General features: G+C 34.7%; 1 protein-coding gene across 6 annotated transcripts in view; it reads left to right on the plus strand.

Moving 5' to 3' along the window:
• bsk (mitogen-activated protein kinase dJNK) overlaps positions 1-22,739 on the plus strand; it is a 146,030-nt gene that overhangs the window by 89,128 nt on the left and 34,163 nt on the right. For all 6 annotated transcript variants that reach the window (XM_076123935.1, XM_076123931.1, XM_076123934.1 and 3 more), the window contains one exon: positions 16,129-16,186. The gene's annotated coding sequence lies outside the window, so the exon portion shown is untranslated. The remainder of the gene's footprint in view (positions 1-16,128; positions 16,187-22,739) is intronic.

A 22,739-nucleotide genomic window follows, 5' to 3' on the forward strand; every position in this document is an offset into this window, starting at 1 on the left:
GCAGTTCAAACAAAGGACTTCGTACTAGCGCCAAAGCCTTACGCTACGAAGCACATAAGGAATGCTTTACGGTCTGCGATACTGTTATAATGCACATTGTACATTGAACGCTAAGCTCTGGTCAGTAATTGCATTCTCTTGTAATACGGGCAGTGAATTAGATGTCGTGCAATTTGAACTAGTTTACCTTTTGATATTCTAATGAAGTTATTATTTTGTTTATTTTACTGTCTTCGATTTGCCTTCCAGAAAAAAATGTTTAGTTTTACATTTGCGCTACAAAATGAAATGCTAGAAGACTTATCAAATTGCTGTTAAACAATGTTGTTTCTTATTTTTAGCAAAAGCACTATGTGTTTATGACTGAAAATTATTTTATACCACTTGAAAATAACATTATAAATGATGTGTTTTTCTATGCGGGATGTATTTCCAAATTTCTCAACCGATTTGCAGTTAATCTGACAAGAACATAGGCCACATTTTGAACAGTGAAATAACTACGTTATTAAAGCCGTGGAAAGTAGTAGAAGCTGATAAACAACTAAATAACTGTTAATAGCTTACAATATATCAGATAAAACTGCTCTCTAAGAAAGCCGTAACATAATAAACAATAATATTAAAGTGCTCAGCGCACATGTTGCCAACTGCATCGCATAGATGGCGTTGTACCGCGCTACCGTCACGCGCGCTCGCTACGACCCATTACTGCGTCCCCACTGTTGACTAGTTCGCATTGTAAGCACTGCTTTGTGCTATTACTCGGGGTTTTACGAACATGGTAGTGCTTTTTTGGTGGAAGCTTCTTTTGGAAAATTATGCCTACATTTAACATAGTTCGTATGAGCATAGTTTAAAAAAATGTTTTACTTTTAAGTGCTCAAATAGTACACAAATTGATGTTTTACAAATGTCCCTATTTTTTATGAACGTTTTTTTTTACTAGTTACAAACGGCAACCTGATTCCGAACAAAGCAGAGCTTGTATAACGGCCAGTTACCAACGTTAAACATGCTTATGAACTCCTAAATACATATTACTATGTAAATAGATAAAAAAATAGAATCTATTATATTTATTATATCTGTTGTAAACAAAAATCTTCCCAAGCTCTCCAAATATTTTCGTTCGTTTCGTTTCTCTTTCTTACGTATCTATTGCTGCACCAAAGCTGAATACCTTTTTTTCGTTCGTCTTTACCCTAAATTGCAATTTAAAATAAAATATCAATAATCACATTAAAAAACATAACCTACTATTAAAATTAAAAGCCGAATGGTGTAACGCAGTATTTGTTCTCAGCACTTATCTCATCGTGTAGCGTCGAGTGCTGGTCGAAACGACCCATTATCGCATTCACTATACTGCTACTCCATTCATAAGTAAATGAATGCATATTTACACGATTTACTGTTGCCCTCATTGTCTATCACCGCACGGAAACTTAAATAGCATTTTTGATCTTTCTTCCTTACCTGAAAACTGGAGACTGAGACTGGAAGCCGACTCCAACGTAGTTTGGAAAAAAGGCTAAGCTGATATAATATCTTTCTTCCTTAGCCTAAAAAACAATTTAAAGTAAAACATCAATAATCACATTAAAAAACATAACCTAGTTTTAAAATTAAAAGCCGAATGGTATAACGCAGTATTTGTTCTCAGCGCTTATCGCCTCGCGTAGTGTCGAGCGCCGGTCGAAACGACCCATTATCGCATTCACTATACTGCTACTGTTACGAAACTCACTCGCCTTTTGTTCCGCTTTTTGTACTGTTTGTATTTACCAAATTGTATTTTCTTTTTTTTGTTTGTGCTAATTTGTGCGCTGTTGAAAATTTTTGTTTTAGTTTTTGTTTTCGGAGTTTGGTAATTAGATCTCATTTTTTGTTATTGTTTATATTAGTTTGTTTTTGAACAGACAGACTTTCGCATTTCTAATAAGTATAGAGTAAGGTACGAATAAGGAAGTATGAACATACAAACACAATAGGATTATCGTAAATATATTCATTTTTCATTTTAAATTCCACCATTTTAAGTAAGCCCAAAAGATATTATTATTAGTGTCATGTTCAATTTTGTTATAACATTTTGTCACAGCTATGAGTTTTCAGAAGTGTTAAGCTATTTTTAAAATACATAGAGAACTAGGAAAACCTTATCATTAATGACAAAATGAATGTGTAATCACACAATTTACTGTTGCCCTTTAAAAGACTCGGAATTGTACCCATTACACTCGAATATGCACCAAAAACTCATTTCACATACAACGTACATTATATACAGTACATACGACCATAACACGTGTGTACCTATTCCACTGCGCTACAAGCTCATCCCATTTACATTTAGCGTACGTTCCACCCAGCAATGCAACGCGAAATATGAAAATGTTCACAAGATGCCAAATGTTTATTGAATAGCTCCCGGATAGTATTATAGTGCTTACTTTGATGCATACTGTATTTTATGCTGCGTCTCTTTTTATTTTAGAATGTAGAAGAGGGATAGAAAATGGTTTTATATTTTGGATCTTGTACAATACATAGCATTTGGTATATATTGTGCAGCAGACTTATTTTTAATTTTAATAGCTTTTATAATATTAGCTATTACATTAACAAATATAATCAATTTTATTGGATTTGCGCCCGTTGTTGATGCTTATTACGACTCGAAATATTTTTTAGTGCAGTAGTTATTTTCAATAAAAAATGTGAATGAGGCAAGAAAAGTTTGTAAGATTCGCACCAAGTCCCGTTCTTTGGCCTCTGCCTAGCCTTGTCTCATAGGACAAAAGCGTGATATTATGAAAGTAGGAAGTTATTTTAGTTAGTTCGAGTCTATTAGTAGTATTTTATTTCTTAAATATTTTGTGTTAAAACCTTGGAATTATTCTGCCACCTATATTTCTAGAATATCTACACACACAATATGTTTTCAGCCCGAAAGGTCACTTTTTTGTTTTAATTTTGGCAACCGAAATGGCGCATTGTGCGGCCTTCTTTGGAAGGTCGTCAGTTCGATTTTCGTATGAGGCTTTTCATTTGGGCACCTACATATTCGTGCTGACCCTGAATGTATGTTCGATTTTGACGATTATGGAATTGATCAGTATTTCATATAAAATAACTAATTCAATATCGATTATATAAGCAATTCTGATGATTTGATAGAGATATATCTTGGGATCTAGGAGTAAATAATCTCAAATTATTTCGACCAAATTGAGAATCAAGTTAGAAACGAACCGATCACATCTAATATGCGAATGGATAGCTCAGATATACATCTAACATTATCACTTACTCCATATACATAGCACCTTACACCTATCTATATGACCTCAAGTGCATCAACAATCTTCTGGTTTTTATGCCACTACATATTATTTCAGTAGTTTATATACAGAACAGAAGTAAGAACACAATATCGCTAAAGTGTACACACAGAGTCGTTGCTCTAGTAGTAATAATACAGAACAGAACTAAGAAGTAAGAAGAGAAGAAGACCGCCATTTTGTTTTGTTAACATGTCATCCAGTTCTACAACATACGGTGTTACTATCCGTTTTTGCAAAACTGCGTGGCATGTCAATATTACTGTACTTCTCTTCTCTACGGAAGATTACAAAAGGATTACAAGAAAAGATTCTTCTTACAAGTTAGTGGTGGTCGCTCAAATTAATTTTATTGCACTCACTATGCTTGATTGTGTAAACACATTGTTAAGTACATTTTATCATGAGCACTTCCAAAACTGTTACTCATAATAAAAATGTGTGACCTACTTATTTATATTAAAATTAACCATCACAATATCATGCTTAGCAGCTAAATGATGCAACTAAATGTACCTAATACTGTAAGTTCAAAACTACCGCCATACATTCTCTATGAATACCCTTTATTAACAAAGACCCCCTCAACACTAAAGAAAATGAGACATAAGATTACAAAGGTGCCTATGAGAGCAGTAACCATTCACGATTTTCCAAGTTCAATGTCAGAGATCGAAATCGGTTCAGAGTTGCAGAGTAAAATCGTTAAATACAGACAAATTTTCGCAGTTAATCAATAAAAATAAATATAACCCATTAACGTCCCACTGCTGAGCATGGGTCTCCTCCCGTAATGTGGGAGGGGTTAGGTCTTGATTCCACCACGGTGGCCAACGGTCCAAGGAGGGGGTTGGCATTGAGTTCACCACGCTGGCCAAGTGCGGATTGGGATATATTAATCTATACTAATATTATAAAGCTGAAAAGTTTGTTTGTTTGAACGCGCTAATTTCAGGAGCTACTGGTTCCAACTGAAAAAATATTTTTGCGTTGATTAACCCATTTATCGTGGAAGGCTTAAGGCTACCTATATAACATCACGCAACGACCATTAGGAGCGGAGTAGCAACGAAAAATGTTACAAAAACGGGAAAAATTACTTCCCATTCTCTCTTATGTGACGCAAACGAAGTTGCGCGGGTCAGCAAGTTAAAAATGAAAAGCATTGCGTAACAAAATATCAATCTTATTCCACATCCCTATAATCTTCTCAACTTCAGTAAACCAAGATTGCAAACATTCGCAGTTGTTACTCTCACAACCGCAACGTTACGTTATAACATGTTATTTCACGTTATAGCTAACGATAACGTTATGTAAATAGCTGTGCTCACTGTTATTGCTTTTAACGTTGTTGCGTTATTTGCTGTTAAGAAGGTTTTAATGGAGATTATGCATATTTGCGCAGATGAAAGCTGTTTGTTTAGTTGGTATATTTTTAAATACTATGTAAGATGACATTAAAGTTAAATATAGCTGAAACAAACTGTTTTATTCCGGTTTTGTATTCCTAACCTTTTGTATCGTAGACATCCGATATTTTTTTAAATTATTTTGATTCAGAGTCATCATCACAAATGTGAATAGTAAAACGCGGGTTTAATTCTCACACCTCTGCGTACACCTTATTATAATGTATGTATATGATAAATTTGCCTGTTCCAAAAAATACGAACAAATGTGTTTATAAAATTGTCAGAAAACATAACTTACTTTATACCTTGTCGATAATAAAACGAATCACATGCAAAATCACCATCATCATCACAATTGCGTACACTCAACCTAAAATCACCCCACACCGTAATAACACAGTAATCAAAGTCCGACAATTTCTAGTCCATTTCTAGCTCCTAAGATAGCGATCTCGATCCTAACACGACGACCTACCGACAAATGGCTTTATTTTGACGCAGTGACGTCAACCCACGTCACTCACCCTTGAACGTAAGTATACAAGAAACCTTCAGGGCTAGCCAAATTGTGCCTAGAAACGCTATTCACATCACTAAGAATTTAGACCTTCGTGATGAAAACGATAACGAAATAAAATGTATACTTATGTCTTGATTTTTTCGAAGTTTTGTGAGTGTGAGAAATAATTATAATTTGCGCCAATGGTGAATAACTAATCATGAAAACTTGCTAGACAAAATTTTTGTAACGCATTTCTTTAGAGTATGCAAAGTCCCCAAACTTGCACACTTGGCCAGCGTAGTAGGCTCAAGGCTCTAAACCTGACTTAATTTGGGAGGAGAAACCTAATGAGACAATCATGAGTGAACGATATATTCCTTAAAATGTAACTGTCTTGTAAAAGCATCAAAACTCGCAAAATAAATACGAAGCAAGTCTATTTTTAAATCGTTTCTCTAAAAACTGGACATAACCGTAGCTGCCATAGTATACCAATATAGACGGGGAATTACCCTAGCCATAACTAACTAGATTGAACTGGAAATAGCCGGAGCACGCGTGTATTTTTAAAAGGTTTTTGTTGTGGTCCATAAGTCCATTCAGCCAGTACTGCGAGTAATCGAGAGGATTATGCTGCGGTGTACGATGAATACTGCGAATATTTATGATTCAGCTTTTATGTGGTTTTCTATAGATGTTTATGTCCAGTTGTATTTTAGTACACTCGATGTATTGGTTCCTGTGTTTACTTATACATACTTTTTAATATAATAATAGTACTTATTATGCATGCATTGAGTAATTTTTATTGTCATAGAATTTAGAAGCCGTATCCACAGATACTTTATTAGCCGTATCTTGTTCTATTCAGTGATTTGTTTTGATTTATTTGATTTTTTACACTTAAACTATGTAAGCTATCTGAATACACGCTAGCCATCCTAATACAATGATGGATGCTGAAATATGCAATAGTTTCTCCTTCATTCATATCAAAACATAACGACAGATTTACGTGATTTTTCCTACAGATGAGGGATATTAAAAAGATCATTATCGAAGGGTTATCACTGCATATGTAAATAAACTCATTATTTTATACTACAGTTCTTTGACTTGTACTACAAATTGTGTTTTACAATTCATATAGTATACTCAGTAACTAATACATAATTTAGCATGTCATAACGTATGCACCCCTTCCTTTTAATATTGAGTGAGTTTAGCGAGTCACAAATCAATAACATATTGCAGTTCTGTGTTTTAAAATATATTTTTTTTGATGTTTTAGGTAATATTAGAGGGGTTGCCTTGAAAAATAAGCCGTGATTTTGCTCCTTTATAATAACAATATTTTAAAACTTTTTCGTATATACTAAAATAATGTATTATTATCTTTCTTTTCATCACCATTATATAAAACCTTAACTGAGCTTTTATTAATAAAGAACTTAATATATTGTTAACGGAGATGAATTTTATTTTATAATTTTCTTGTCCAAAAACACGTAATGTAGGTAACGACTGAACGCTACCTGAAATTATTTTCAGATAAGTGATTTAACCGTTTCCAAAGCCTCAAAAACATTCATAACTATGAAACTGCTTGAGTGTTTTTCATAAAATTATCATGTGCCTAGAAATGACGTAAGAAAAGTACTTACTAGCCTCCGTTTATGATAAAGACGATGGATTTTAATTTTAAATGTATCCAATACTTCAAAAGCATCCTAGATATATTATTATTCCTAACTGACTAATGGTTACTTAACTCATTTTATGATAAGTATGAGAGGTTACAAACTCTACATAACCACTCTATAAAAGCGACCTACATATAACTACACACGATCTACATACAACATCACACCAGTACATTCAAATAAATCACATGAGCAGACACTCAGTCCACACGTAACAGATTCGTGCACGACGGAGACCATGTGCTCCCTGATTCAATCGTACTGCGAGCAGCCGGCAGCACCGCAAGTCTCTTGACTATAAATCTGTGCGAGAACTATGTGTACTGTAAATTTATGCGATACCTGTCTTAACAATATTACTGATGGTGTTTATAGATTGGTGTATATAGCGTTGTTAAATAACCTAAGACTTGCTTTAACTTAACATCAATAAGAATACGATTAATTAAAATGAGAAGAATTAACAAACGTGAAGATTTAAAAAATACTGTAAACGTTTGACATCCATACGACAAACTTATTTAATAGTATTCGTAACGTTATCAACCCATGTAAATACGTTTGAAGCATGATTTTTTAAAAAATTTAAGCATTTGGTGCGAATTTTCCTGTACACAGGTAGATTACCATGCTGTAAGTGCATTAATTGAAGGTATTCAAATAACACACTTTTATATACATACATACACATGCACATCCATACATCTTCGTCATACAGAACACCTACCGTAAACCTTTTTGTACATAAAATTTACCCCTAGTATAAGTTAGCTAGAATTAACAGAAACAATCAAACGGTTACCGAACTTCCTTCGGTTCACTTAATTGATAAATAGCTAGCATATCGAGCGTTCGGCCATCTTGCGGTGGTCAGACCGCAACTCTCTCAGGCTATAACCTAGTCACTGCGCTTCGAGTCCCCTCACCGCAAGCATGCACTATTGCACCACCTGTAAATCTTAACAGCTCGTTACATAGCTATTGAAATTAAACGTTCGATTGAACAATATTGAGGTGGCTTGAGCCTATGATTGTCCGTAATCGGTTATTTGTTATAAGATTCTGCGTCATTCCAATCAGTTAGCAATGGTATTTCGTAATTATGCCTACTATTATTGAACTACCTATGTAGTTACCATGGCTCAAACTGTTTAGGCCTCATTTGGTTCATCCCTTGTATTAAAGTTTATATCATAATATGAAGACATTTATTTTTGCAAAACCTTGTCTCTATTCTCAAACAAGATTTTAGACTTCAAAGTAAATCCAAAATTATTTGGCGATAGAGATTTACATATGAAACAGGTTACTATCAAAAAGCATATTTCGATTTTATCAAACCAACACAACATAAAGCAACGAAAAAATATATTTGAAAAGCCAAAACGTGTCATAACGTGTCTGTTAGCAAACCACGCGACTGTCACGTCTCGTCCATCAGCGCGTGACGTGTTAATTTTTGGACAGATTCGCACCGTGACCGCGCGCGCACCGGCTAATTGTCAATTTACATATAGATAGCGGGAGGAGGGTTAATGAACGCCGCGGGCGATACAAACGGGACAGTTATGGGGATGTTATTACTTGTAGTATTGTTTGTAGTGATTTTGTTTGCGAGATATGACATAAATATTGGAAAAAGGGTAGGAGTTGGTTTGTAGAAGAGGATAATTTCTTCGTTATTTTTCAGACATATAATGTAATAAGTTTTGCATTAATTAGTTTACAAACTATTATCCGATGTATAAAATTTCGCGGCTAAGTTAACGTTAAGTAAGTAATAATAACCTGAAATAAAATTCAATAATGATCTTAAACAATACACAATATAGGTAGGTACTTTCTTTTTAAATATAAACCACACCTTTTTACCTGAATAATTTAATTTAAAACTACACAGGTTTTATCTATTGCACAGAAATTCATTGAGTATTGCGTTGATCAACAAAAACGTGCCATTAGCGGATTGGCTGCCTAGCTTTACATCTGATCAGATGAATCAGGCTTTGATATCAAAAGCTCTTCTATTACGAGCTGATGCCATGAACGTTAATGATGATTATTTTCAACTAGGCTAATGCTAATTAAAGATAAAATCTATTCAAAATTGTTATCTTTAAAAATTGTACTTAATACTTATACACTGAAAAGTTTAGATAAAATGAAAGATAGGCACATGGATATTTGTATTAGATACTTATTTGTTATTTTTTCGTGCTACCTATGAAAAAGCTCCAATTTGAGACTCCTAGAGCCAGTTTGCGCTCAATTTAGCATACTTTAAAGCAGAGACTGTCCTCACCGTACTTTGGTATAAGCCAGTACTAGTTGTTACCAATTTAAGATAACATTCCTGTGGTATACGCTGAATGAATTAATTAGAAGTTGAATCATTTTAACATCAGAGTAACTCATAGAATTTGCTTTATAATTGTTTTAAAAATAAAGAGTAATAGGGTTTTGGTAATAAAGGTATTTAGTCCATGTATTCTTTGGCAAACTGTTCGTTAAATCGATGCGTTTAAACTTGTGTAACTCACATTTTAAACTATAATAATAACTTTAATAACATAAATGAAAGTAGTCTATTCAGTAGCGACCAGTGTTCAGTGCGCGTTGTATGGCGCTCAGCCAACAATTATACGACTCGGCACACAGTGTTCCTACTTAAGCCTGCTTGTTATATCCTACACTTAAAATTAAATTGCCTATATTAAGCCAACTGTGTCGTTTTCCGATGTTCTTTAGTGATGTTTAGTGAAGAAATTGTCTAAGTGACTGGTTTTGTAAGAACACGTCTTATTGACGCAATTTCAAATTTGAGTAAGGTTAAGCATAATTAACACCAGTTTATTTTTTCAATAAACATCAAAAGCTTTGCCAAGGTTCTGAACTCGTTACCGAACTCCTATTGCGCGCTATTATTGTGAATGTTCTAACAGATATTGGAAAACGCATTAGGAATTTGACCCAATCCAATTATTTGAATGGTAGACCTCTTGGTAAGCAGACTCTTACACCAGTACTCAGATGGCAAGAGCAGTAATTTAAAAAATAAAGCATTTGGTGCTTTTTCAAATTTATTTTATCTTAATTCACAGAAAATATGGTACAAGATTATTAACAAAATAAAATAGTATCACATATTTAAATCTTCCTGCAATCATCTTAAGTGTTTAAATATTTCACAAACTCTTAATTCCCAACTCATGAAATAGGATTTCTAAAATGCACAAACTCTTTTCAAAGAACTTATAAGTGACCGCGTCTCTTTGACGTGTTAACCCAACCAAATTGGATGGGCAGTGGGCGAGGCAGTGAGCCGTGGTCGGCGGGTGCATCTCAAATGAGCCGGGTAGCGCTGGAAATAACCCGAGTAGCCTTGGAGCTCCCCTAGGGCGGGTTAGTGTTGGGGCGATTTGAATTAAGAATTAGCACTACTACATACATGTGTGGTTCTACAAGTTTATGGTATCGCTAGACATGAAGTAGAATTGACATTATTTGAAAATAAAAAACTGTTTTGATGGTAACATATGCTACTGTTAATTATAAGGTTTTTTGGTTTAATTCCTAGGTCAAACATTTTGATGACATTTTATCAATAATATTTTCTTAGACATTAAGGATTCCAGAAAAATAAAAATTGTGATTTTGTTTAACATTAATGTATACACTGATAGCTTTTAATATATTGAAATAACAAAATTTTATAGTCCATTTAGTATCGTCATCTCCCCAAAACTATAACAACTTTAATAAACAGTGTTTATGAGCTACTTAAAATCAATGTATTCAGCGGGAATTCGTAATGGTACCAAAGCTCGTAAAATCCGTTAGTAATTTAGAACAAACATTAAACAGTATGGCTAACGTCCAGTATCTAGTGGTAGCTAGCGCCCCAAGTGGTGACATAATGAAGTTTCAATTAACGAATTAATTCAATAATATTATTACAATCCTATTAGTTTTAGACGATGGTAATAGCGCAAGATTAAGTCCATCATCAATCATTATCGCTTCCATTGCAAATAGTAAATTCGATTCCCACATTAGAAGTAATAAGATTATTACCTGTGTGCTAAAAATCTAAACTTGGATATTACGTTCCTAATAAGAAATAAACAACGCGACTCTTCATATAACCGAGATTAAATAACAACAAAGAATTCTCAACCAAATCGATCCTATAAGTATAAAGACTGATCCGCAGATCTCCAGCTCATTATCATAAAATATACAGCGAAGTAGCCAAGTAGGGGGGCAGTAGGGGGTGATAGGGGGTGGTCCATCGCCCCCTACACTTAGCGAACTGTTATTGTTGGCAGAATGTGAGTGATGCTTGAATCTTTTAATTAGCCGCCGTTATTCCTTCCTCTACAACTTTGAGGGTACTCCGCTAACTGTGAGAGCCTCTGTATTGTATAATTTACTGAAGTTCTGTATTTTTCATGGCCTCGTAATTTAGATGGATTGAGATTGAAAATAACTGTTTTATCTTTTGCCCTTGTTTGTATAATTAGTGAGCACAATAATGACAAGTGAATACCTATATTAAATAATTATGACTAATTTCTTAATTATCTTCTAGCGATAATTGTTAGTGATTTTTGTGTTGCAAATACGTAACTTTTGGATGATATCTTGCCTCCATGTCCTAAAACTATGTGACTGTTCTGGAGGCTTTGATAAAAAGGCTTTACAAAATACACTAAAATGATTCTACCCACACTGACAACTAAAAGCTTTTTCTACGCCACGAAAATATGTTTATGGGCGCCTAGAAATCTTTTATCTTAAACCGATTACGTCCATCTAAAATAGTTGAAAAACTGTCCATACCAATCTTGTAAGAAGCCTGACCTTTTATAAAAGTAAATAAAAATAAAAAGCAAAATAAAGTTACAGGATATCCGTAGCTCATTACTTCCGTCGGAGGCTTTATTAACAGATATAAATAAGACGTAAACAGGGTGTAATTATAGCGCAAAACGTTAACGCCTAAGGAAAAATGTGTGTTTAAATAAAAATAATAGACATTAAATGTCAATTTACTAATGCTAATTAGCTATATTATGGACCGGTCTTAGGTATACGCGATTGTTTCTTAGTTTACAAACCTTAATTTACGAATGATAAAGTAGGAAATATATGCCTAAGAGATGGTACGGTTCTTAAATTACCTTACGTGATGTACTATTACGACAAGGCTTACTGCTCATATTCCTGGCGACCTGTTCACAACAGTGAGATAGCAATAAGTAAAAATGTAGAAAAAAGACATCGCCTAATACTAGATTACTAATGTAATAAGTAAAAAGAAGAAGGAATTATTAGTAAAGATAGAACGTCACTCCGGTCGTGTCACCCCTGTCTCATCAAACACTATTTCCCGGCGGTCCATGGAGGATGTTTGCGTTAATCTCCGCGCCTTTGAGCCGCTGAATACGCCGCTACTTCACTGAAAGAACACTAAATAGCTTCAAGAGAAACTACTTGCACCCCACGCTATTGTTTCATGAGCTCTGTGAGATTACCCACTACAATGCTTTGATGGCGGTTTTGTATCGAGTGCTCGATATTTTTTTGTTAAGTAACTGTTGTTTTTAAGAGGCACTGAGAAAAGATTTGCTAAAATCGATAATTGGAGTGTCTATTGAAAAATTTATGTTGTGTTATAAATTGATCAGCGCCTCTAGCGTTGATTGCTAGAACTATTTTCGCAAGTTATTTTAAATATTGATTGCTTGTTATTTGAGAGTTTAGAAAATCGTGCTAGTTTTTGTTTTATATTACTTTTCATTGATCTTGGGGATAGTGCTTTATGAAGTCTGGTTAAATTAATCTTGCAATATCTTATTTAAATTGTTTATTTAATATTAAGTCTTGATGCAACGATTGATAGTTGTGGGTTTTGGCAAAACTAATCTAAGTTAGCACTTTCTAATTAATTTTGAATTGAGATTAATAACGTCTACAATTTAGTGCAATTTAAACTTATCTCAATTACGCTAAGTTTGAATTACTTTATTGACCATTACCATCACAAATATATATACTGCTATAGATTAGACTGCCTATCTATTACATTAAAATGGCTTAACAAATTTGGTGTAATTTGACATCAATAGATACCTACATATGAGATACAAGAATACACATACTACTACTTTTGTTATTAAAAAAATCATGTGGCGCGCCGCGCAAGTTATGTTTAGTTATATACAGTTATACAATGACATATTTTCAACCTTTTTACATAAAATTATGTTTCACAATGATGATATTTTATAGAGTATATAGTATCCTTCAATCTCTAGTAATCAAAGCCATGTGTGACCAACTAGCAATAACACGAGCGTATCGTAACGGCCAGGCGTCGTGATAATAGCCTGGATTATGAACACAATAGCTGGCATAGCCTAGACATGGAGACAATATGCCTTCGAGAATACCAATATAGATGGTTGTTGTGATAATGGGCTTGAAGTAAGGATATGGTTTAGTGTATAGATTTATAAAGTAAAACTAGTAAATTATTACTTTATTGCTACGCGGAAAACATATTTTTGAATAGGGTTTTCATATTATTCGATTATGGGAATGTGTTAAGAGATATCATAAAGTTATCGACAGGTACTAAGATCACCAAAATTTAAAAATGTTTGTAAAATATTGAGATGTAAATAATGATAAAAATCGAGTTTTTGATGTTGTTATTATCAACTAAGTACCGTAAAGCATTGCATTGCATGCTAATAACAACATCAAAAATTACGATCAGTTTACATTGAAAGCAGGCCCTAGAAACTTGTAACCAACAAAGTACTAATCGCATTCAATCTTTAAACCGTCCCACCGTAAAGAACTTCAACCGTAACAGTTTCCATTTACCTATAACAGGAGTCGTTTCAGTAATCCTTTCAGCACATCCTACACAGAACAAACATCGTCGTGACGTCCTCCCCCCTCCTCTCGCCCCCTCCTCCGGGCCCTCAAGGAAGGCCTACGGCGGGCACATTCTCGCAACTGCATTCACGCTCAGAGATTTAGGTCAGCGATGTTAAGTGAGATGCATATAGAGACTTCTTTATACAGCTTTTGAAAGATGTCAAGGAAGTTTCGTTTTTATGTTTTATTTTGGCGTTTGTAGTTTAAATTTGATGATTATAGGTACTTCGTTGTTTCAGTTAAAATATGATCGTATCGTAACAAAGTTCCCTGAAAATATCATTAAAATCAGTAGCTTTTTACTAGCTTTTTTAACTCTTATTTAAAATGTTCTGAAGGCACTAAAATCTAACGGGTATCAACTAAACTTCTCTCAAAAAGATAAAGTCATTATTTTTCGTATAATCTTAAAATAAAAGACGCATCTGCATTCAAGATCTGCATAATGCAGCATCTATTTTATTGCGAGCCGTTAGTGTGTAGAGCGCCTACGTCGTCTACGACGTAAGTGCTACGCCGTGGCGCGTAGCTACTAACTACGTTTAAAAGATCTTGGCGCCTGCACTCTCAAGTTGCAGTTTAATAATAGAACGCTGATTTAAAATAGCACTAAAATATGCTATTTATATCATTGCTTGCACTTTTTAATACTCGTAACCATGATTACATTTTATAGGCATTCGTATTGTTTATTATAATTGAGACAAACGCGGCTTATGAATGTCGTTATATTTAAGCCAATTTACATAAAACTTTATCGCAATGTACATTTAACTTCTTTCATAAGTCACGTAGTTAAGTGGAAAAACTACATAAAAATTCAGTACCAGTACCATTCTCTAGTTTTTCATTTTAATTCAAGCAGACTCGCAGAGAGGTATCTTTGATAAGACAAATATATATGTTGTTATATATTTGTCATAATAATATCATATTTTGTTCTATAAATTAATAAACAACATGTATTTACAACTCTATAAAATCTCATATACTTCGTAAATAACATTTTAATAATGTCATATAACAGGCAATACAAAACCAATAGCAAATATTGCTCCGATATTAACCCAGCAGGCAGCGAGGACAACCGCATTGAGCACAATACGAGATGTCCGTACTTCACACCACAAGCATTCACTATTTCTACATCTATACATTCTTTTTAGGTCACTACAAATGACCTAGAACATTCTCTTCGAATTCAAGATCTAATACAATTACATTGTAATTCCAAAAGTTGTATAATTAACCCAACAGATGGCGCTATTAACAAGAATTACACAGCGACATTTCACACGAAGAATCCACATAAATCATACAAAGTTTAACGGGTGCAGGCTGTTACTTTCATTCGCGTGTCCATTGGTCGTTATTCACGCGGTTAACAGATTTAATCTCTTACTATAACGTCGTTGGATACGTATTAAATAGAAAAATCGCCGCCGCAAGCCTGTTTTACGAAAATTATAGGGCTCAATTACATTTTTTCTTTGGCTATTCGTTAGAAAAGTTTTGGGAATTCGCACGCAAAAAGTTTTATGTTTCAATTTATGATTGTAGAAGGAATATATGAGATTTGTGAAAGTATGTCAGCCGGCTCGTTGAACCGCTGCCAGTTTTGTGACCTTCTCCGTATCAAATTGACCTATAAGTAGAACAAAAGTATTTAAGATACGACCTTTCGAAACTGTCGCTTTCGAAGAACTTATATCACTCTTTCATATATTTGGATAGTACTGAAAACTTTCTTCAGGTCGTGACTTATAAAATATGAAAGAATATCAAACCGAGCTCTAGGTGCTCATAGATTTTGTTCAGTCGATAAAAGCCTAATTTGCGTTTACCTAGTCCGTATTTGATAGGATACTTAGTTAAAATCAATCATAAAGTCTTTACATAATGTCCTATTATGTTATTTAACTCCCTATTCCGTGATTGTTTTAGTGTCACTAGTTTTATGAGATAAATTAGTAGAAAGGTAATTATTTGGGAATTACTTTTGAGGAATATACTATTTATTTCGGGGTTATTTAGGTCGTTCTCTTTACTTAGAACTACCATCACTTAAATAGGGAATCCTACGCAAAATTTAGGAATATTCGGAAAACAACCTAGATCCACAAACACAGGCAAATTTCCCGAACCTCCCGTGAAATGACGCAGCCACTAAGTAGTGACATAACTCATATGGGAACGTACATTTGTTACAGATGGTGAGGGAACACAACGGCCGCCATTTTGTCACAACATGAATGTAAGCGACTTATGGTGAGTGTCATTTATTGTACTTTATATTATGGTATTGGTGAATACGCTTGGCAAACTGATGGTGAACTGACTCTTGAGTTCTTGCAAGATTCTTGAGGTAGTTCAAGAATTCATTAATATCTATATTTAGAAGGTTTATTCTTGGATTTTTATAGTGAATACACAGGGCTAAAGTGTGTATCGCAAATTATGAACTTTTAATAGCTTACCTAAGCATTTCGAGCGGCAAAACCTACTCACAATGACATCAGCTATTTGAAGTGACTTACCTACTTATTTTTGTCAATAAAAATAACTCTAAGTACCTATATCCTGAAACAGCAACAGAAAGCTATAGAAAGGAATAAGATCCAAAACTGTGACATCACTGTAGTGAGTTTGAAACATGTCTGTACCGAAGTAGTAAAAATTTTACTCATTTAGATTTGCAGTAAGGGCTCTAAAAGGACTAAAGTAGGTAACTGCTTTTATTGTAAATAAACATTAGGTTTTTCAATCATTATCTACTATATAAAAATAAGTCGGGTTTTCCTTCCTGACGCTATAACTCCAGAACGCACGAACCGATTTCCACGGTTTTGGATTCGTTGGAAAGGTCTCGAGCTCCGCGAGGTTTATAGCAAAGAAAATTCAGGAAAAAATTCAACAGAAAGGCGAAAAAACAGAGAAAATCATTTTTCTCATACAGCGCCATTGATTGATTCCAAGTGTAATACTTGGGCATTTCAACGTACATCAGCGTCGCTGCGAATGGATCTGTTTCACACATTGAAAAGAAGCTAGTCAATGTTGTCGATGGTGGTCTCTCAGCTCGTTGTGCGGCATTAGCCTCAGTGAAGTAAACTCTTTGGCCATTTTCCAAATGCACTGCTAAATGTACAACTGTGGGATATCTTTCATGAATTTGAAATGACAATAATCGCCACAGTGCTTCATTAGTACTGACGTATCTGCCCATTTGGAAGTTGCTGATTTCGTCATTCGCATTTTCCGACGCAATACCAAACACAGCCATGTCGCTGCCTTTTGTGACGTACTTGCACAAATATTTGATTGATTTGGCCGAATGACAACTCTCAACGTTTTCATGTGTTTCGAAAATTCGTGATAGCAGCGGGCAATATGGTACAATGAATTCATTTCCGATCTCAATCTCTTGATTTTGAACTTTGACTTTAATAGTTCGACCATTATCTTCTTTTGAACGCCGACGATAAACTGGATATCCATCGTGCCCTGTGACTGTTTCAGCAACTAACGGTCGCGGATATCGTTTTGTGCACTTTCCATCAGCCATGCAAGGCGATAATGGATTCAAAGCACCGCACGGTCCATGCACCATCTGCGTCGTCACAATGTCGTGTAGATGGGGATCAGTGACTGGATCAGGAATTTCAGCTGATATGATGTCATCCACTTCATTTGAATGTAATTTGTTCAGCAACCAAATTAGGATATGAGCATGCGGTAGTCCACGCTTCTGCCATTCCACCGAGTACATATAACAACGTGTGTCACCAAAAACTCGATACTTAGTAAGCACATCCATCATAACCTTGAGTTTTTGCTGAAATACTCTGGCGATTATGTCATGGCGATCTTGCGGTTTTTGTCCCGGTTCCATCTCACGTTCAATTTCCATCCACTTCTGATTGCAAGTGAACGTAATAAACAAATCCGGAGTTCCATAATTTCGCACGTACGTCATAGCGTCTTGAGCGTATTCGTGCATGTGGCGTGGGCTTCCGATATATGATGATGGAAGAATCGTCAGACGTCCAACATTCTGCAAGTGTATATAGTCCTCAGATCGTAGCTTTGCCTGATTGTATCGGATGAATGCTAAACGTTCGGTCTCGACTTTGACATACATGTCGACAGCGAATTGCTGGAATAGCCGACGGCACTTCAGAATGACATTCTCCTCATGTGTACGAATCATCAAACGATACGCATAGTAATTCATTGCGCTTAGATTTTTATTCGTTGATACACCTGAAAATGCAAAATTAAATGAATTGTTAATAGAAACCAATAATAGCAATATAATTAGTGTGTGAATATTTTACCTGTAATTGGATCGACCATCTTCAACGTGATGTCGTATCCGTCTTGCCCTTGCCAATAAATGATTGGATATTGTAACGCATCGTACAAACGATGTGTCTCGTTTACACGATGCATGATATTGCTTCTTCGCTGAACGACAATGTCTCGCGATTTAGTTGGATCGCCAACAATAATTGCAGCAACATCATTAACGGTGGGTGCATTGAATCTTCGCACGTGTTCACCTGTTGGGGTACAATCCGCTCTTATGACAAATTTGTGCGTATCCGATGGCATTTGTTCCAATGCTGTTTTGAACATATTAACCACAGCGTTATTAGCGTGAAAAAATGCTTGCAACTGTTCTATAATTCGTCTCTTTAACTGTTGTGTTCCCTGTATATTGCAACGCACATTCAGCTGATCCACCATCGACGAAATAAAATATATTTGCAGAAATTGATGCGGCTCATCCGGTGATGGCACCATTGAACCATGCAAATGATATATTTGTCCTTGTATCTGTAATTGCAAACAATCATTTGTTGAAGAATACGGTGTAACTTCTGATCGTGTGATGGTGTAGTGTTTGGTGTATATGTAGTTTTTATTGTTGCAATTCATTTTGTTAGTGTGAGTGATTGGTTCTGTGTGTTGTATCTTTTACCTTGCAAGTCGGCATAAAGCCGCCTTCTCGAATGATATTAGCTCCAAAGGAAGTCATGCGAAAGCAGTTATTGTATTCAAGGATGTGTTGAAGAAAATGGTAGGAATCGTGATCACTTCCATCGAACAATTGTTTCAGTGGCTGTGGTGGTGTAAGTAATGGATCCAGTTTGACTTTTCCACTTGCGCAACACAATCCAGCCGTTTCTCTTTTAAACTTTAACGCATTACAATATCGGCATACAGTCGTCATTGGTCCAATATCTAAATTTTCATCATTACTGTAGTTCGCAGTGGGATCATATTGGAATGCCAAGCGATTGTATGATGCCAATGATCTTCGTGTGCTCACGCGCTGTCTTAATCGGGCATTTTCTCTTATTATATTTTGTCTTACTTCGCTTAAGTTCTGTGAATACACTTGTTGCTGGCTTGCATGTCTTGTGCGGCGGCCGATGTTCGCACGTCGTCCTCTAGGCATTTTGGACTATGGACAGAGTAGTGAATTTAACCTCAAATGCACGATCCACATAATTTACACAGTTTAACTTACCACCTTAAAGACAAAATGCCTGCTGTTGAAATCGAATAAAAATCTGCACAATACACGTAATTGATTTGTTGGTTTCCAATTAAAATGTTAGGAAACGAATAACTTATATTTTTTACTTTTTTGAACACAATACCGTTTTTTCACATGAAATTCTCTGTCAAACAATATATCACGCACCGGCACCATCTACAATGAGTAGCTGTCAAATAAAAATATTAAAAGAAATACGATACAAATATTGGTATGTAGTACATGCTATGTATCATAATGAATATCAGCCGTAAAATGATAACATCAACACAAAGATGAACTAAATAAACAAAACCACATTTCATAATTAATGAACCGCCAGATAAATCTAGTAATCCCGTGTAACGTGTATCGTTTAAATGATATGACAACGGTTAATCATCGGCGATACATCATGTCATTTATTGTACAATTAATACACGAACATTGTAGTGGACAGGTGAATCAACTGGGATTCATGGTATAATATTGGGTCGTTGTATTTGTATTGTTAATTTTATGTAACTTTACTTATGTTTTAATGCAAAACTTGTGGTTGTGGAAATGTTTGTTACTGTTTTATGAACAAAATCAAAAACTACTGATCTTATTTGAATGCAATTAATAATATACAGATAGTATATAAAATTGATATAGCCTGGACGTAGGTTACTTTTCTCCGATAAATCTTTGCACGACGACGAAGTTGGCAGGTAAAGTTAGTCTATTATAAAGCTGAAAATGTTCGTGTTCTAACGCGCTTAGCTTGGATACTATTGTTCTAATCGGATTCATTATAATAAAAACATAATTTTCGGCAATTTCTACTCACCTACTTTAGTACAGAGTACTACTGTATTCTATACTTACCTACTACCTACGAAACGTCAAACAATAAAAACGCATAATCGCAGCAACTCCCGCGTAATAGTAGACCATAAACAATGACAAAAATAACCTCTCATTTTTTCTATTCCAAAAACATCGCAGCTCGCAAAAGTGGTTAGAGAAATGGCCGTAGACATAACTGCCTAACGGGCCGATTTATCACAGCCCTGGCCTCGCCAATATCATTTATTTTCCCTTTTCAAAGCTCGCTGCAAAATGTAATCTGACTTTATTCGTATTATCGATGATTATCAGAAATATCAGAGCTACGACGCCATTGTAAAGCGACCTCTCCGACATATTTTTATTTATGAGGCGAGTTTTATAACGATAACGATAACGTGTATTGAGTTTTGGAGTTCGTTCTCTCATTGTACCGTTTGTACTCTCAGGGGAAGTTTATAACTTTGTTGGGAACTTATAATGGGTAGTGTATTATTGAGTGGTATTGAGGAAACAGTCGTTATCATTGTATCGTTCCGTCTTCCCGTAGGTTAGATTGTGTACAATGGAAAATTTATGTAAAATGTGTAAGTATAAGGCTTTTTTTTTAACTATCGCAAATTGTGACACACGATAAGATATTTGCGATAAATTTAAAACTATTAAATTAGTGTAAAGTGAAGATTGTAACGTTTTATAGTGATCGTAAATAATAAGAGGCCATTTCAAGAGATTGAATTAAAATAAATGTTATCTATTCTTAGTACCAAAGTTGTTCTAACTATAAAACCGTTTCTATAACTTTAAGTTTATATGAATGAGGCCGTTTTATCTCACGAAATATGCTACAACATTTCTAAAAACGATCGCAAACGCCTAGATCGTTTAACATTATTTACAAGCTCGTTTTAATTAATTTTCTAAATATATCGAGTTTCAAAGTCCCAATAAGCGCAACATAATTAATCTAATATTAGCTTTGAATCGCTTCGTTATTAACACAAAGCTTTAATTAATTCACCTTGTTATTCATTGCTGCTTATTAAAACGCATTGGCAAGCATCTGTACACTAATTATTTTATTATTAAACCTGTCTATAGTCCAACAACTTAGTAGATAGTCTTGCCCAGAGAGGTTAGGATCAGGCATAGATTTACGTATGCTACGTTCGAAATAGGCGGAGGCATAAAAAATCTGAATTAAGATCATCAGTGATCCGTATGCTGTTTGTCACAGGTATTTCTTTATGAAATACATACAATATACATAGAATTCTTTATTATAGTTTGGTTGTTAGTAGTGTAGTTGTATTAAGTTATCTGACTGTACTTCAGACGCCATTGTTATTTTTTCTTTATGTTTTTATTTATGCTGCTTTCAGTTTTAAATAATAATTGCAAGCCTGCAACTCTTTAATTCTTTTTATTAGAGCTGTATTCACGTTTAAATAATTTAATATTTATTTAAATATTAAAGTTTGCAGAGTAAAAAAATACGTTATGTATGTTTTTTAGATTGTTTTTTTTTCGTGTTATTAAAACAAAGAATCCTTTTCTAAATGAGCCACGACATATAAAATATACATGCTCCATTGTAAAAATGCTAAATAAAAAATAAAAATCGCTCGTACAACTTTTACAGCAAATCTTACATAGAGACCTCCTTTTAAGTAAAAGATAAGCCTGCGCTAGGATGTCCCGCTCTTCAATGGCAAACACAATATTATCCATGATTTTACTGTACGTAAAAGTGCTTATTTATATTTTTTTGTATATAACAGAAATACTCCTTCACGAATCCTTTATGTTACGTAATATTTCCCGCGCTGCTAACAAATAGGATGTACATGTATGCCTCCCGTCTGCGTCATCACGTTACGCGTAGGGACGCTACCCTTATTCCTTGTCGTGACAATGGACACTGACAATCTTGATTAAAAAAGGATCTTTTCAACATAAATAATGCCGGACTAAAATAGCTGCCTCAAAATACCCAAGAGTACGAGAGCCCGATCACGAACATGAGATTAAATTCTTACCCGTTATTACAAAGGAGCTTATTTAAAACATATTTTAATTAAAAGCATTTCAACATTCCTAAGCGAATCGCTTAAACCTATTTCAGGATGAAAGTATTCCATTCAGTCTCTAAAGCCAAATAAAAATAAATACAAAATGGCTGACAAGTTCCGTAGACAACTTAGAGTTCAAAGTAATTTAGACTTTAATCTTATAGTGTTACAGTCTAAACTTATCTGCGGCTGAACGTCCTGGTTTCTCTGCATTGTGCATTCATTTCCCAGGACAACGGTAGGAGAACTAGCGTAGTTTACAGCCCAGAAATTACAAATTAGGGTCACCAAAGCTAATTCAAATACAGAACACTCTCCAGAGGGTAGTTGGTTCACAAAGTTCAGCCATATTTACAAGTTGTGGCCAGTGCTT

Source organism: Anticarsia gemmatalis, chromosome 16 (genome assembly GCF_050436995.1).
Source record: "Anticarsia gemmatalis isolate Benzon Research Colony breed Stoneville strain chromosome 16, ilAntGemm2 primary, whole genome shotgun sequence".
Lineage (NCBI taxonomy): Eukaryota > Metazoa > Arthropoda > Insecta > Lepidoptera > Erebidae > Anticarsia > Anticarsia gemmatalis.